Source organism: Pinus tabuliformis, chromosome 9 (assembly GCF_031772625.1).
Source record: "Pinus tabuliformis cultivar Carrire ecotype Pingquan chromosome 9, CPIR1, whole genome shotgun sequence".
Lineage (NCBI taxonomy): Eukaryota > Viridiplantae > Streptophyta > Pinopsida > Pinales > Pinaceae > Pinus > Pinus tabuliformis.
In genome coordinates this window covers 172568452-172586408 of record NC_142307.1, presented here as the reverse complement: position 1 = coordinate 172586408, position 17957 = coordinate 172568452, and positions in this window count along the sequence as shown.

Genomic DNA, 17957 nt, shown 5'->3' with positions numbered 1-17957 from the left:
ACTTCTACATCCATCACCAGCCTCATCCCCACCTTGCACATCTCCCCCTACCATTCCATTACTCCTCCATCACTCCAACCACTCACGGTAGGTCATCCTGTAGCCATTTGTAGACATCCTGTAGAAAACAGAGTATCCTGTAGGATCCTCCACAGCCATCCTGTAGGAGGCCACTCTCTCGGTTGCTGAGCATCTGAATGCGAGGAACCTCTGTGGATGGATGCTAAGGATCCTTAGGGACCTCCCCTAGCCTTCCCAACCTGTCCCACGCTTTCCTTCCTTCTCCATCCCATCTGCACAACCAAACCCTAATTAGCACACAATCACAATCATTCCACACATTTAAAGGGAAAATACAAAAACATGTCTTTCATGATGCAAACAGCTTAGATCCATGCATTTCCACTTATTAGAGGTAACAACAGCATTGGTAGAAGTTTCCTTCACATTCCTTGCAGTATAGAGGTTAGACTAGTTAAATTAGGGTTTCCTAGGTTTACATGCTTTGATTTGCTTTCAGATCATTTTCGCCAAGTAGAGTAGTTATCTCTGAGTTAGCTTTCGTCCATCATTGATAAAGCTTCTTCTGTGAGCCTATAGAAGTTGGCTTGAGCCCTAGCGGACTTGTGCCAGCTGACCAAGTGACAGCTGCGACAAGAGCTAGTACTTGTGCATACAACACCGTCGCTTCCAAGTTTGTACGAACTACCGGGTTGATAAAATGAGAGACAGGAAGCCCGAGGAGTTGTAGCATTATTGCTACAATACTGGAGCTCACCAGATTTCAAGGTCATAAGTCAACATATTTTTGACCCATTTTTGTTGCCCTTCTGAAGATAATCTTTGTTCTAAAAAGTATTTAATACTATCATGATCCATTTTTACCTTGAAGTGTCTTCCCATTAGGTAGGGTCGACATTTCTTAATTGCATGTAGTATTTCCAACATTTCCTTCTCATAATAGCTTTGTGTAAATACTTTCCTTTGATTGGATGACTTTTGGAGGCAATGGGTCTTTCTTCTTGCATTAAAACAACACCAATTCCATTTCCTGAGGCATCACATTCCATAATAAAGGTTTTTGTGAAGTCCGGCATAGCTAAGACCAATGTTTGTCACATTGACTCTTTAAGATGTTCAAAGGCCTTCGTTGCTTCTGGAGTCCATGAAAATGCATCTTTATTCAATAATTTTGTTATAGGTGCTGCTATTCTCCCATAATTCTTAACAAACTTGTGATAATACCCTGTCAACCCAAGAAATCCTCACAGATGCTTTATGGATGTGGGGATTTTCCATTCCTTAATGGATTTGATTTTACTAGGGTCTACCTTAACACCTTCATAATATACAATATGACCTAGATATTCCACCTCTTGTACTCCAAAGAAACATTTGGAGATTTTTTCATATAATTGTTTCTCCTCCAATAGTTTGAGCACCTTGTCAACATGTTGAACATGATCCTTCCAGGACTTGTTGTAGATTAGTATATCATCAAAAAAAATTAACACAAAATTTCTAAGGGTTTGAAAATGGAATTCATCAAAGCTTCAAATGTAGAAGGTGCCTTGGTAAGGCCAAAAGGCATGACCAAAAATTCATAATGACCCTCATGAGTTCTAAATGTTGTTTTCAAAATGTCTTCAGTCTTCATTTCGATTTGATGATATTTGGAACGAAGATCCAACTTGGTTAAGTATTGATCCATGAAATTTATCCAATATTCATCAATGACAGGAATGGGAAATTTATATTTAATAGTGAGCTTGTTGAGCTCCCTATAATTTGGACACATGCACCATGATCCATCCTTATTGTGCACCAATACTACTGGAGTAGAGAAAGAACTTTGACTAGATTGAATTATACCAGCCTCTAGTATTTCTGCAACCATACGTTCAATTTCACTCTTTTGGGCATAGGGATATCTATAAGGCCTGATGTTTGGAGGAACACTTCCTGGAATCAAATGAATAGCATGAGAATGATCACGAATAGGTGGCAGGCCTTTGGGAGTCTCAAATACCTTGGAATGATTGTCCAAGACATTTTGGATATCTAGAGAAATATATGGTTTTGATGTGGGAACCTCTAGAAAATATAATTGTGGAATTATGCCTCATTTTTCTTTCTTTAAAAGTTTTGTCATTCTGTTAGAGCTTATTATCTCTCCTGGTTTCCCTGCAATACCCCTTAATTCAACTTACTTTCCTTCTGAAAAATATTTCATGAAAAGTTCTTGTTGGCATTATGATACATGTGTTGTACTTGATGGCAACCCACTTGTAGCAGAACAACTCACTTGTACATGGTAACTAGATTAATCTACAGAAGAGATATCAGATGTGATAGAATGCATGAAAATAGTATTTATAGATGTAATGAAATGTAGGGTAGCTTCAAGTCAAGGATAATTTTAAGGGCGAATGTTCGCCCTTTGGCGAAATTAAGGGGTTCTAAATTTTTAGTGGGCGAATATTTTGTATCATAGTACATTTTTACAAATCACCTCAAATAGCCCACCTTATTTTAAGGGAGAGGGTAAAAAAGGTAAATTTAGCCCTTGAAATTAGGACTTACAACCTTCCATTCGCCCATTTTCAAGAATAGGTTTTATTTAAGTGAATCTATTCGCCCATTTTCAAGAATAGGTTTTATTTAAGTGAATCCTATGGGCCAAATACCATATTTATAAAAGAGGTATGGTAAATTAATAAAAATATAAATAAATGAGAGGTATGGTAAATAAATAAAACATTTTTTATATTTACTCCATAAGTCACCTTATATACATGTAAGGGTGTAAACAAATAAAAATATAAGTAAAGTGGAGGTATGGTAAATAAATAAAACATCTTTTTATACTTACTCAAAAGGTATGGTAAATAAATAAAAATATAAATAAACTAGACGTATCCTAAATAAATAAAACCTCTTTTTATATTTGGTCCATAACCCTCGTTCTATTTATGAAGGCTCAAGAAAGAGGTTTTATTTAAGTGAATCCTATGGGCCAAATACCATATTTGTAAAGAGGTATGGTAAATTAATAAAAATATAAATAAACGAGAGGTATGGTAAACAAATAAAACATTTTTTTATATTTACTCCATAAGTCACCTTATATTTACAAACACTCAAAAAATGGGTTATATTTAGGTGAAACCTATGGCCAAAATACTATGGGACAAATACCATGGACTAGATTGTTATTAATACCATGTAAAAAATCATTATTAACCCTAATATTAGAATTAATAAAAATAAAAATGGCACATGGTATTGACCCATGGTATTCACCAAAATGGCACATGGTATTGACCCATGGTATTCACCTGGAATGTAGCCTATTTAAATGGGGAATTAAACCATCATGTAGCCTATCATAAGATTCACTAGGACTTTACACAGTTTTATTATTTAGTGAAAGACTCGCCAAGATCTTACAAGATTTTATAATTGAGTAAAATATTTGCCATGCCTAGTGAGAGATTCGCCAAAAAATTATATATACATATTATATTATTGATAAAATCGCCTTCAATTTTTCCTATATACCATGGAGATTCGCCCATTTATTATATTCATAAATTTAGGGGGGGTTCTTAAAATTTTCCCTACTTCAAGTAATCAGTTTAGAAGGCAACTCACTGAGAGGAAAGATCACAGTATAGCAGGTAAACAACAAGAATGAAGAAAGAAAGATATACGCAGGTTCACTATATACCAAGTCGCGTATACACGCAGGTTCACTATATACAATGACGTGTATATCGTACACACACACTTTCACAAAAGGAAAGGCGCGTACATGTTGGAAAGCTAAGTTTTGGTCCGTGGTATTTGGTCCATGGTATTTAGTCCGAGGTATTGACCCCAGGTATTGGGTCCAAGGTATTGGTCCTACATGGTTTTGGACCATGGTATTGAGAGAGGCCTAAACTATATAAGGAGAAGAAGACCATTAGGCCAAAGTGCAAGTGTGCAAGTGATGAATATCTAATGAAGTGTGAGATCAAGTATGCAGGTTATGGGTTTGTGATGTTTTGCTTGATCAGAACTAAGGATGCACCATTATGGCTGATGAAAGTTGATGGATCATGGTCATGAAGACTTATATGTATTATCATTATGTGGTTTGATCTTAAACATTCTAGATTTAAATACTGACGCATGTTTTTATTATGTAAAGTCTGAAATAGTTGTGATGCTTTAAGTTAGCATTTCCAGATCTATACACATGTTGGCCTTGGTAAAACAATGTATACATGCTGATTCAGCATACAGAAGTAGTGTATACATCACATAATGGAATTTGCAGATCTGTACGCTGGTTTCCCTTGGTAAAAGGGCGTATACATGCTGGTTTGGCTTATGGATGTAGCGTATATCTTCTGAAGTATGATCTATAAGGGTTCTGTTTAATGTTGCAGTATTTTGGGTTCTGTATTGTGTTCTGGTTGTTGAAAATGCAACAAGATGATGGAGCTTAGTGAAAAGAAGTCGCCTTCACTAAGTGGGCTCGCAGGCTATTTTTGGCACAAAGTCTATTTTTAGACATATTGATCATGGTCTATGAGTTGCAGGATGCTATTTATGGATGATTGGTCATGTTGGTAAAAATAGATGGACCTCTATTTTTAGACATATGGGCGAAGTCTGTTTTTAGACTGCCAGTCAAAAAAATAGAACAGTCGAATATTATTAGCTCTTAATAATATTTGGACTATAAACATTATCTTATCCTCTTGCAGCACTTCAATTCGAGCTATGGATGTGGCACATGCAACTGCCAGAAGGAAATACACTTTTACTATGGGTTAGTTGAGCTATTGCATGATGGACTTCAGTTAGAACTCAAGTGATTGAGTTTGGTGGAGTTGATTGAGGAGTTGATGGAGTTGTGTTCAGTTTGACTTAGTTGAACTAGTTGTATTTAGTCTAACTGCCAAATACACTAGTGATGAGTGATGTGAATTAATTATTAATTAATTCACTAATTATTAACTCATAAATCAACTAAAGAATACAGCAGTTAACTCAGTGCATGGACAGTTCAGTGGAGACAAGTGTTAGAGGTGGGTGAAAGGGTGAGACTACTATCAGTTGTGACTATAGCTGTGCATGAGATTTGCACAATCATTGATTGAGATTGCCAATGAGGATTGCGAAGTACAAGCCAAGGGAATTCGAACTTGGATCTGATCTATTATCAACTTGGATTGCGCAGTAGAGGCAGACAAACAGTGGAGGAGATTTGAACCCGTCACTTGTTCAGATCTGAGCTAGTTTGTGTGTAGCATGTTGAGATAGTACTGAGTACTTGTGAGGAGTATTGTACTATGTATTGTTACATGTTCTCTATCATTATAATATACATATAGTTGGGGTTTTTCAGTTGTATGCTTTCCCCATTACATACTGTGTTGATATGTGTGATTGATTTTTCAATGTGCGCATGCGATTGTTTTTTTAATTCCGCAAATTGATGATAAATGGTAGAGGATATTATGTATTATGCATGCATTCCGCAAATAGTGTATAATCAGGATAATCTCTGTGAATAAGTGTTATATTATTCAAAATTTCCACATGGTATCAGAGCGAAGTTGATCATCAGATCTATTATTCAGAAAGTGATTACATTTTATTTCTTCAGGCAGAGTCTGTAATCGGGCCAGGTAGCCTCTGGATTCATCCTTCGTTTGGAAGGTGAGATATCCGGTAAATGCCCATACAGTCAATCTCTGTACGAGAAATACTTTGTTCTCACGAATTTTAGATCAGAAGCGGTTGAGTTTTTGAGCTGGTGGAATTCGAATTTGCAGCAGTATTTTCTTGGTGTCAAAGTTGAAATGTCTTTCAACGGATTGCGATTGGAGTATGCCCTTGAAGGCTACTCGAATTATATTGCATGGAAAGGCAGGATGGAGGTGGTGTTAGATGACAATGGGTTGAAGGAGTTCATAGATGCTGAGGTCCCAAAGCCTACTTATGCTGCTCAAGTTGAGGCTTGGCAAAAGAAGACAGCAAAGTGTCGAAGGATTCTGTTGGAAGGCGTGAAGGATCACATTGTATCAAGCCTGCATGGAAAGGATTCTCCATACTTGATGTGGAAAGTGTTTATAGATTTATTCCAAAGCAAGAGCAACCAGAGGAAGTTGGCGCTCAAGGATAAACTCAGAAACATTAAGTGTGAGAAAGGAGACAGTATGCCTAAGTATCTCACGAAGTTCACCCAATGCCGGGATGAGCTGGGAAGTGTGGGGGTGATTGTCAATGATGAAGACTTGGTGAGCTTGGCTCTCCTTGGTCTTCCAAAGAGTTGGAATTCCTATCAGGACTCTGTCAATGGTTGGGAGAAATTTCCAGGATGGAAGAGACTTTGGTCGGATCTTGTGCAAGAGGAGATCAGGCGGAATACCAGGGACGGATCTTCATCAAAGGCATGTGATGAAGAAAATTGTGCTTTGGTTGCCAAAGCAAAGAAGGGGAAGAACAAGAAAGCTTCTCATTCCGGTGCGAAAGGAAACAAGCAGGACATGTCCAAGGTGAAGTGCTTTCACTGTCACCAGCACAGACATTATGCCACAAATTGTCCGCAGAAGAAGAAAAATAAGCAAGTTGTTGGATCTGTAGTGGGAGAGGCCTTAGCCTTGCAGTTTGAGTTGGATTTTTTGCTGATCGCATGCTTGGTATCAAGTGTGATGGGATTGGTATGGTTCTTGGACAATGGTGCGTCTTTTCACATGACAGGAGATCGAGATTTGTGTTCTGATCTGGATGAGAAAGATCTTGGAGTGCACATCGAGATGGGCGATGATGGTAGATACAGTGCGACCAGTATCGATACCATTTCCTTTGAGAGGGGTTCTGGTAAACCCTTCGTATTGAAGGAAGTGATGCATGTTCTAGGATTGAAGAAGAATCTTATCTCTATGGTGATGTTAGAAGACAAGGGATATGATGTTGTTTTCAGCGAGGGAAAGGCTTTCCTGCGTAGTAAGACAACTGGAGAAACCCGGAAGATAGGGGTTCGAGTCAAGAACCTTTATTAATTACATGTAGATGGCTGCGTAGCAATGGCATGCAAGGCAGGAGGATTGGTGAGCCGGGATGATGGTGAGCTGTGGCACCGGAGATTGGGCCACCTTCACCATGGAGCCTTGAAGATACTGCAACAGATTTCTACTGGGCTTCCTAAAGGCACTCTTGCGCAGTCAGATCAGTGCAAGGGGTGTACTTTGGGACAATTTGTGAAAGCCACCTTTCACGAGAAGGATGGTCGTGCCACAACGATCCTTGAGAGAATTCACACAGACGCGTGTGGACCTTTCTCAGTAGCTTCGACAACAAAGCACAAGTACTATGTGATCTTTGTTGATGATTTCTCTCGAAAGTGTTGGATCTTCTTCATGCAGAAGAAGAGCGAGACATACTCAAAGTTCTATGAGTTCAAAGCATTGGTCGAGAAGGAATCGGGGAAGAAGGTGAAGGCTCTTAGGAGCGACAATGGTGGTGAATTCATCTCTGGTGAGTTCAAGGACTTCTACAGCACAGAAGGGATTCGAAGAGAGCTCATAGCTCCCCATGACCCACAGTAGAACGGGGTTGCTGAGCGAAAGAATAGAATGATCGTGGGTGCTGCATGGGCGATGTTGCATGATCAGGGCCTACCCCTTCACTTGTGGGCGGAGGCATGCAATACTGCAATATATGTGCAGAACCGTTGTCCTCACAAGATACTTGGCATGAGTACACCCGAGGACTCTTATTCTGGTAAGAGGCCTGATATTTCTCATTTGAGGATTTTTGGTTCTCCTGTTTACATGCATGTGACGAAGGATTCCAGGAAGAAGTTGGAGCCGACCGCAGAGGTTGGGATATTTGTGGGGTACACTGATACGCCCCACAACTATTGTGTGTATTTTCTAGACAGTCGTAAGACTGTTATGCGACGGGATATCAAATTTCAAGAGGAGAAAGCCATGAAGTGTTCGCTTGAGAGGGAGCCATGCTTGCATGCAGATGAGGAGCTATTGGTTCCTAAGGATGAGCTTCAGGACATGGATCAGTCACAAGATGAAGTTCATGGAGTGGAAGAGACAATTCATGCAGCGCCAACCATCAGAGGGCGAAGGCGCACTACAGAAGCTGAGTGACTGGCTCAAGATGTAGAGAAGGTTGTAGGACCACCTACAGCGTAGTGCAGACAGAGACAATCACCTGATCGGTACACTGGATACATGGCTCTTATGAGAAAATGTGTTGTGACTGAGCCATCCTCTTTTGAGGAAGCTATGGAGGATCCCGCATGGGTAGATGCCATGGTCAAAGAGTATGATTAAATTGTCAGAAACAGTGCATGGAAGATTGTCCCAAGACCGTAAGGGAAATTAGTGGTGGGTTTGAGATGGATCTACAAAGTCAAGAAGGCATCTGACGGTAGTTTGGAGAAGTACAAGGCAAGATTTGTTGTCCGAGGCTTCTCACAGATAGAGGGGATCGATTATGAGGAGACCTTTGCACCTATCGCAAGGTATTCTTCCATATGGAAGATTCTTTCTCTCTTAGCGCAGATGGGGTGGCACATTCATCAGATGGATGTGAAGACTGTGTTCCTCAACGGAGTCATTGAGGAGGAGGTGTACATAGAGCAGCCCGAAGGTTTTGAGATCTTCAGCAGTGAGTCGCATGTGTGTAGGCTCAAGAGAGTGTTGTATGGGTTGAAACAAGCACCTCATGCTTGGTACACATGTATAGACAGTTATTTCACCGGACTTGGATTCTCCAAGAGTGAGGTGGATTCTAACCTATACCAGATTGTGGTGGAGGGTAAGTTGTTGATTATTGTACTTTATGTAGATGATTTGATTTTGACGGGAGATGAGCTGTTGATACTTTCATGCAAGGAGGATCTTGCTAGAGAGTTTGAGATGAAGGACTTGGGCCTCCTTCATTATTTCTTGGGATTGGAAATTTGGCAGCGCAGTGATGGACTATTTGTTTCTCAGGGTAAGTATGCTTGGGAGATACTGGAGAAGTTCAACATGCATGGCTGCAAGCCTGTTGATACTCCTCTTCCTGGAGGTTGGAGGAAGGAGGATGCTACTTCAGCGGAGGTAGTGGATGCCACTGTTTATTGACAGTTGGTGGGGTCACTTATGTATCTAGTCAATACATGACCCGATATATGCTATGCTTTTAACCAGCTTTCACAAGCTATGGTTAAGCCAACCAAGCTCTTCTGGAAGGCAGGCAAGCATGTATTGCGTTATCTCAAAGGCACATCGGGATATGGATTGTGGTACAAACAAGAGGATGAGGTGAAGCTATGTGGCTTCACGGATGCAGATTGGCAGGGAGCCCAACGGATAGAAAGAGCACATCTGGAGGGATCTTCAGTATCGGGTCGACAGCAGTTTCTTGGTACAGCAGGAAGCAGAGATCCATGGCACTAAGTTCAGTAGAGGCCGAGTATGTGGCAGCAAGTTTGGTTGCATGCGAGGCTATATGGATGAGGAAGATCCTGATCGGGTTGTTTAGGTCACACTTGGAGCCTACTGTAATTTATTGTGATAACCAGAGTTGCATTAAACTCTCGGCTAATCCAGTATTTCATGATAGATCCAAGCACATCGACATCAGGTACCATCATATCAGAGATTGCGTGCAGCGGAGAATCATGTTACTTTCATACATTCCCACGGAGGATGAGGATGTTGATATCTTGATGAAGGTGCTCACGAGGAGAAAATTCGAATACCACAGAGGCAGGATATGGGTTGCAGATAATCAATATCTTGTTTAGAGGGAGTGTTGAAAATGCAACAAGATGATGGAGCTTAGTGAAAAGAAGTCGTCTTCACTAAGTGGGCCCGCAGGCTATTTTTGGCGCAAAGTCTATTTTTAGACTATATCTATTTTTAGACATATGGATCATGGTCTATGAGTTGCAGGATGCTATTTGTGGATGATTGGTCATGTTGGTAAAAATAGATGGACTTCTATTTTTAGACATATGGGCGGAGTCTATTTTTACACTGCTAGTCTAAAAATAGAACAGTCGAATATTATTAGCTCTTAATAATATTTGGACTATAAACATTATCTTATCCTTTTGCAGCACTTCAGTTCGAGCTACGAATGTGGCACATGCAACTGCCAAAAGGAAATATGCTTTTCTTATGGATTATTTGAGCTATTGCATGATGGACTTCAGTTAGAACTCAAGTGATTGAGTTTGGTGGAGTTGATTGAGGAGTTGATGGAGTTGTGTTCAATTTGACTTAGTTGAACTAGTTATATTTAGTCTAACTGCCAAATACACTAGTGATGAATGATGTGAATTAATTATTAATTGATTCACTAATTATTAACTCATAAATCAACTAAAGAATACATCAGTTAACTCAGTGCATGGACAGTTCAGTGGAGACAGGTGTTAGAGGTGGAGACTACTATCAGTTGTGACTATAGCTGTGCATGAGATTTTCACAATCATTGATTGAGATTTCCAATGAGGATTGCGCAGTACAAGCCAAGGGAAAATGAGCTTGGACCATTCCTATTCTAACATTAGATTGCGCAGTAGAGGCAGGCAAAACAGCGGAGGAGATTTGAACCTGTGACTTGATTCAGATCTGAGCTAGTTTGTGTGTAGCAGGTGGAGATAGTACTGAGTACTTGTGAGGATTATTGTACTATGTATTGTTACATGTTCTCTATCATTATAATATATAGATAGTTTGGTGTTTTCAGCTGTATTCTTTCCCCAGTACATATTGTGTTGATATGTGTGATTGATGTTTCAATGTGCGCATGCGCTTGTTTTTAATTCCGCAAATTGATGATCAACGCATAGGAGGTTATGTATTATGCATGCATTCCACAAATAGTGTATAATCAGGATAATCTCTGTGAATAATTGTTATATTATTCAAAATTTCTACAAGAAATATATTTACTTTTCTCCTTTTTATTCAATTTATCATGAAAATATTAGGTTTTTGTAAATATGTTAACGTATTTTGCCTCAAGAACTGGATAATACACTTTACCTTTTTTGCGTAGCGACAGGTGATGGATGTTCAGGGATGATGATGAGTCACGTTTCAGCTCTTTTCTCTACTCGTTAAGCTCATATGAAAAGATTACCAATTATTTTACCCTTTTGACTCGTAAAAGAGAATGAAGTGGGGGATCCGCTTTCAAGCTCTTTTCCAACCCTTTAAAAGCGAAAATATTGTCGACCCCTTGTTGTTTCGAACTCATTAATGGACGCAAAACGTCGTGCACCCAGTATAAGTTTACCCCTTTTTCAGGTTGGGAGGCACTATATACAAAAAAGGTACTTCTTGACTGAAATGGTCAGGCGGTTCTCTCAAGTATCGTTTTCTACCTTTTCGGGCTCGAGAGACACAAATGTATGAAAAGGGACCATGTGGAGTTTTCTTTTATGTGTCTTTTTCAAACTCTCTAAACACGAAAAAGATACCGAGTTACACCTTTGTCGGACTCATTAAAATACTAAACGACATCGGATTCATCGCCATGACGAACCTGAGCTTCTCCTTCCTAGGGATTTTTAAACTTACTAGGTCGCATTCGTCTGAAGGATGAACTTACAATGCAAGCGTATGCTATCCCCTTCAAGCTTGCGATTAAAAAATAATTGGGGTACCTTCCAGAAATGGTGGGGGAAAATTTGGAAATCTAATTAGTTGTGTCGGCAGCTCACTCTTGAACATGACACTTTTTTCTTTGTGTTGGGTTGGGATATCCTCCTTTGTATCGTTGACCTTCTTGAGTTGGGCCATTCATTTTTTCATTCCATTTGATCTCTTCCACATCATCATGACCACCGATCCTATGGATCCAAAAGCTGCCAAAATTCCATTCGTGTCACCGATTCCAGTTAGTACCTTGAGGACTATTGTCATTATTGGTGGTTTCTCTTGTGCTTGTTGACAGTTTACATCATTGACTGGTAATCAAGCGACTTTCTAACATGTTCTACGTCAACACATCTATTCTCATGTTAGAATTTGTACTTTTATCAGGTCGTGTTGGAGCACAAGACCCTGGACTCAGATCACAAAATTCCAGGTTGCGAAGTGTTGTGACATGGTTATGTTGATATACATGTCTCTTTCATATGGATGGTTGCGACCACACCATGAGTTATCATGTGTGATCCTTCTCATTATTAGATGGCTACAACCATACCTTGGCTTCATTATGACCCTCTTTGACAAATGGTTGCGCCCATACTTGGATCCATTTACATGATCATCCTCTGGATGGTTGCGTACATGCCACGATTCATGTATCATTTGACAAAGTTCTTAGTTATGTATATGTATCTGTACTTTCTTGCAGGTTTTCCAACGGTAGACTATGCTTCCCCACACTGATTCATAAAGCATTTCATCCCTCACTCTAGTTCGGCCTTCATGCTTTAGGGGGCATCTGTTACACAACATTTTGTCACTATCCCTATAATCCCCATTCCTTGATCCTGGAGGACCTCTATAGTGAACCCTACATGCTTTCCCTCCATGAAGAAACTCCCATTGTGTCCCTCTTCATGAGCAGATCAATTCCATTTTGCATCATTTCCCCTGAAACATCTATTTTGCCTAGTTTACAAGACCAATGCTAATGGCCCTTGTCTTCCTTATGTTGATATGCAGGTATTAGCACTATCCCTAGCACCGACCGAAGCGAATGAGCTTTTTTTGAGTCACGCTGATCCTCTTATGGAAAGTTTTTTAAATAAAGAGCTGAAGCTTCTAGCTCTAGAAGCTTCGTAACAGAAGACTGGTAAATGGTTTGGCCAGATGGGGTCGAGGATGTCAGTTTGGGCTCCTTTCCCCTATAATGATGGAACTACCTCAAGGGATAAGACCTTCTCCCGTGAGAAGAGGATCCATAACCCATCCATTCATCCTATATAAACCTCCCTTTTTCCCAAGCACAAGCAAGTGTTAATGTTGTTGTGCTAGTGCTCATTAAGTTTGGAGTAAAACAACAAGCTATTCATAGTTGTAGCTCTCTAGTTGTGTGAGGGAGAAGTGTGAATTTGGTTTAGTGTGAAGCCTAAAGGGGAGAGCCTTAAAACTATTATTGTTGAGGCCATCATGGAATGCTAGCAGAGGTGTTTGGGAACCTGGTTTTGTCGAAGGAGAACGACAATGTCAAGACAATGGTTGTAATCTATTCTTGATTCAATATATATGCAACTATTGATTGATTTCCTACGTGATTTGTCATCTTACATGTTCATGGCTTAATGTTTCTTGACTTGTTAAGTAGGTTTAATTACAATTTTTCTATTATCACCATTGTTGTTTGTTGTTGTTTACTTGTTTCAGGTGTTTGAAGAAGGAAGCGAAATATAGCTGGAGTGAGCAAGCAAGGACATCATCAAACGAGATAAGAATACTAATAGGTATGCCCTCTTAATTGGTTCTAACCTAAGGAAATCTTCCATAGAATGTATCAGTCGTGGATAGACCCATTATCGGGCTAGAGGAATTTGTTTGTGTCCGCACTTATAATTTTACTTCACCACACATACCATCCTGACCTTCCCACTAATTTTTCTCCCATAATATTTTCCCATATCATATCTTGATGTTCATTTTGATTGGTGTGTGTTTTCATTTCATTATTCACTATAGTTCTACATTATATCCATTGTATGCATAAGAAAAAAACATTAATTAATAAATATGGAATCTAAGGAAATTAACTCTAGTGGTATATATTTTAGGCCATTTTTATGAAATATGTTGTGAGAACTATCTAGTGGAATATCCATGGAAATTTATGAATTAGTAGAGGACCCTACTAAGGTCATCACATTGATCAAAGACTATATTACCTAAGCTTGAAATATGAAAAATGGATGAGGTAAAGAATTTTCTCTTAAAGAGAACCTTTTAAACAACATCACATTCTCAAAGTCATGCAGTTGATTAAACTTTTGAGTCTTAGAGAATATGTTGAAAATCATATAAAAGAAAAAAATGAAGTTCCCTCTAATCAAGTTGAGGATATTAATAGTTAGGGTTATTGATGTGTTTTTCCTTCCTTTTTCTTTTTTATCAATAAGATATATACTATATAGAAATGAATTCTTCCTTGATATTATAAATTACTTTAAAATTAACTAAGAAGCCAAGGTGACCACTTTTAGAGACTTATAATGGCATATCCTCTTGTCTAGGATTATTCCTTTACCCACTTATGCTAGAATGAATGTAATAATGTTTTATTTTTCTATATACATTTATCATGTTATTGTAATTAATTCTTTCTATTGTTTTTCAATTATTTGTTAACTCATGAGTGTGAAATTGTACCTACTTATTTCAATTCAACCTGAAATGGATTTTATGGTTGTTTATTTCAAATATTTATATCGTTAATATTCAATAAATTACTTTCTATTTTAATGAATAAAATAATTGTTAATTTAATATTCATTATTTTTTCTTAAAATCTAGCTAGGTGTTCAATTTAAATTTTTTTTATAGTTAGTGTTATATTTATCATTTATATTTGTATTAACTTGATGCTAAATCCATATATTGGTAGTCAATCCAACATATTAGGGGAGCTTGATACCCCAAACAAAGAGAAAGCTAATTGGGTATTATATTTGGGAAATATCCCTTATTTTGACAATGTACATTTCTCCATGTCGACATGCTATAATGTGGAATTGTAGAACATATATACCTAAGGAATGTAAGTGCGATCACAAAAGAATATAAAAATCAAATTCATTTGTTGGTAAACTTTTCAGGACGACCCCTAGTCAAAGAGAGATAATGAACCCCTATAATTTTATTTAATTCAAATTTGAAATAGTAATTTTTTTTAATATAGTAATTTTTTTAATATAAGTATTATGAATATTTACAACACTACTCTTCAACGCACAATTCTTGACATAAATCAAGAGAATATAACCAAAATTGAGATTCATATACGTACATATATAATAGATATTTCTTAGATCCGTCAAGATAATTATAAGGAACTCTAAGTCTCCTTCCAATTATTTGCCACAACCACTCCCTCTCCCCTCACCAACCAAGCATTGTTAGTTTCCTCATGCTGGTTGATTATCATGCTAGTAGGTTGTTGAAGAAATGATTTCTTGGGAACATCATTCTTCTTGGTTCTGTTGTGGCCAGCAACAACCCCCCCCCCTTTTTCATTTAAGTGTTGTCCAAAATACTAAATGAATGGGGACCCTTAGTTAAAATTTAGGAAAATCAAGAGTTTCCTTTCTTCAAAATAAGGTTACCATCGTAACCTTAGGAAGATCTTTTGAATACTTTAAAACCTAAGTTTATGATAAGAAAAATCTTTAAAAAGTCGCATCATAAAATGATAGAAAAACACCTCCATTTGGGTATAATCCTGGTATGTGCAAGAATTCTCGTACTAAGCAATAGATCGCATCGCAATAAGGTAATGCCAATGAGAAAGACTTCAAGATTTTCTGATTTGCGATAACCCTGATCGCAAGATCGCATATCGCAGGGAATGGGCTAACAAAATATGGCAAGAATAAAACTTCTGCGATCTGCGATGTTGCGATATTGCGATAAAGCGATGGTTGCGATATTAATCCAAATCAACTCTGCGCAGTAAGACAACTGGAGAAACCCGGAAGATAGGGGTTCGAGTCAAGAACCTTTATCAATTGCATGTTGATGGTTGCGTATCAATGGCATGCAAGGTAGAAGGATTGGTGAGCCGGGATGATGGCAAGCCGTGGCACCGGAGATTGGGCCACCTTCACCATGGAGCCTTGAAGATACTGTAGCAGATTTCTACTAGGCTTCCTAAAGGCACTCTTGCGCAGTTAGATCAGTGCAAGGGGTGTACTTTGGGAAAAATTGTGAAAGCCACCTTTCACGAGAAGGATAGTCGCGCCACGACGATCCTTGAGAGAATTCACAAAGACGTGTGTGGACCTTTCTCAGTAGCTTTGACAGCAAAGCACAAGTACTATGTGATCTTTGTTGATGATTTCTCTCGAAAGTGCTAGATCTTCTTCATGCAGAAGAAGAGCGAGACATACTCAAAGTTCTTTGAGTTCAAAGGATTAGTCGAGAAGGAATCGGGGAAGAAGGTGAAGGCTCTTAGGAGTGACAATGGTGGTGAATTCATCTCTGGCGAGTTCAAGGACTTCTGCAACGCAGAAGGGATTCGAAGAGAGCTCATAGCTCCCCATAACCCACAGCAGAATGGGGTTGCTGAGCAGAAGAACAAAACGATCGTGGGTGCTGCATGGGCGATGTTGCATGATCAGGGCCTACCCCTTCACTTGTGGGTGGAGGCATGCAATACTGCAGTATATGTGCAAAACCGTTGTCCTCAAAAGATACTTGGCATGAGTACACCCGAGGAGGCTTATTCTGGTAAGAGGCCTGATATTTCCCATTTGAGGATTTTTGGTTCTCCTGTTTACATGCATGTGACGAAGGATGCCAGGAAGAAGCTGGAGCTGACCGCAGAGGTTGGGATATTTGTGGGGTACACTGATACGCCCCACAACTATCGTGTGTATTTTCTAGATAGTCGCAAGACTGTTGTGCGACGGGATATCAAATTTCAGGAGGAGAAATCCATGAAGTGTTCGCTTGAGAGGGAGCCACACTTGCATGCAGATGAGGAGCTATTAGTTCCTAAGGATGAGCTTCAGGATGTGGATCAGCCACAAGATGAAGTTCATGGAGTGGAAGAGACCACTCATGAAGCACCAACCATCAAAGGGTGAAAGCGCACTACAGAAGCTGAGCGACTGGCTCAAAATGTAGAGAAGGTTGTAGGACCACCTACAGCACAGCGCAGACAGAGACAGTCACCTGATCAGTACACTGGATACATGGCTCTTGTGAGCAAATGTGTCATGACTGAGCCATCCTCTTTCGAGGAAGTTGTGGAGGATCCCGCATGGGTAGATGCCATGGTGGAAGAGTATGATTCGATTGTCAGAAACAGTGCATGGGAGATTGTCCCAAGACCATAAGGGAAATCAGTGGTGGGTTCGAGATGAATCTACAAAGTGAAGCAGGCAGCTGACGAGAGTGTGGAGAAGTACAAGGCAATATTTGTTGCCCGAGGCTTCTCACAGATAGAGGGGATCGATTATGAGGAGACCTTTGCACCTGTCGCAAGGTATTCTTCCATACGGACGATTCTTGCTCTCTCAGCGCAGATGGGGTGGCACATCCATCAGATGGATGTGAAGACTGTGTTCCTCAATGGAGTCATTGAGGAGGAGGTGTACATAGAGCAGCCTAAAGGTTTCGAGATCTTCAGCAGCGAGTCGCATGTGTGCAGGCTCAAGAGAGTGTTGTATGGGTTGAAACAAGCACCTCGTGCTTGGTACACATGGATAGACAGTTATTTCACCGGACTTGGATTCTCCAAGAGTGAGGCGGATCCTAACCTATACCAGATTGTGGTGGAGGGTAAGTTGCTGATCATTGTACTTTATGTAGATGATTTGATTTTGACGGGAGATGAGTTGTTGATACTTTCATGCAAGGAGGATCTTGCTAGAGAGTTTGAGATGAAGGACTTGGGCCTCCTTCATTATTTCCTGGGATTGGAAATTTGGCAATGCAGTGATGGACTATTTGTTTCTCAGGGTAAGTATGCCCAGGAGATACTGGAGAAGTTCAACATGCATGGTTGCAAGCCTGTTGATACTCCTCTTCCTGGAGGTTGGAGGAAGGAGGATGCTACTTCAGTGGAGGTAGTGGATGCCACTGTTTATCGACAGTTGGTGGGGTCACTTATGTATCTAGTCAATACACGACCCGATATATGCTATGCTGTTAACTAGCTTTCACAAGCTATGGTTAAGCCAACCAAGCTCTTCTGGAAGGCATGCAAGCATGTATTGCGTTATCTCAGAGGCA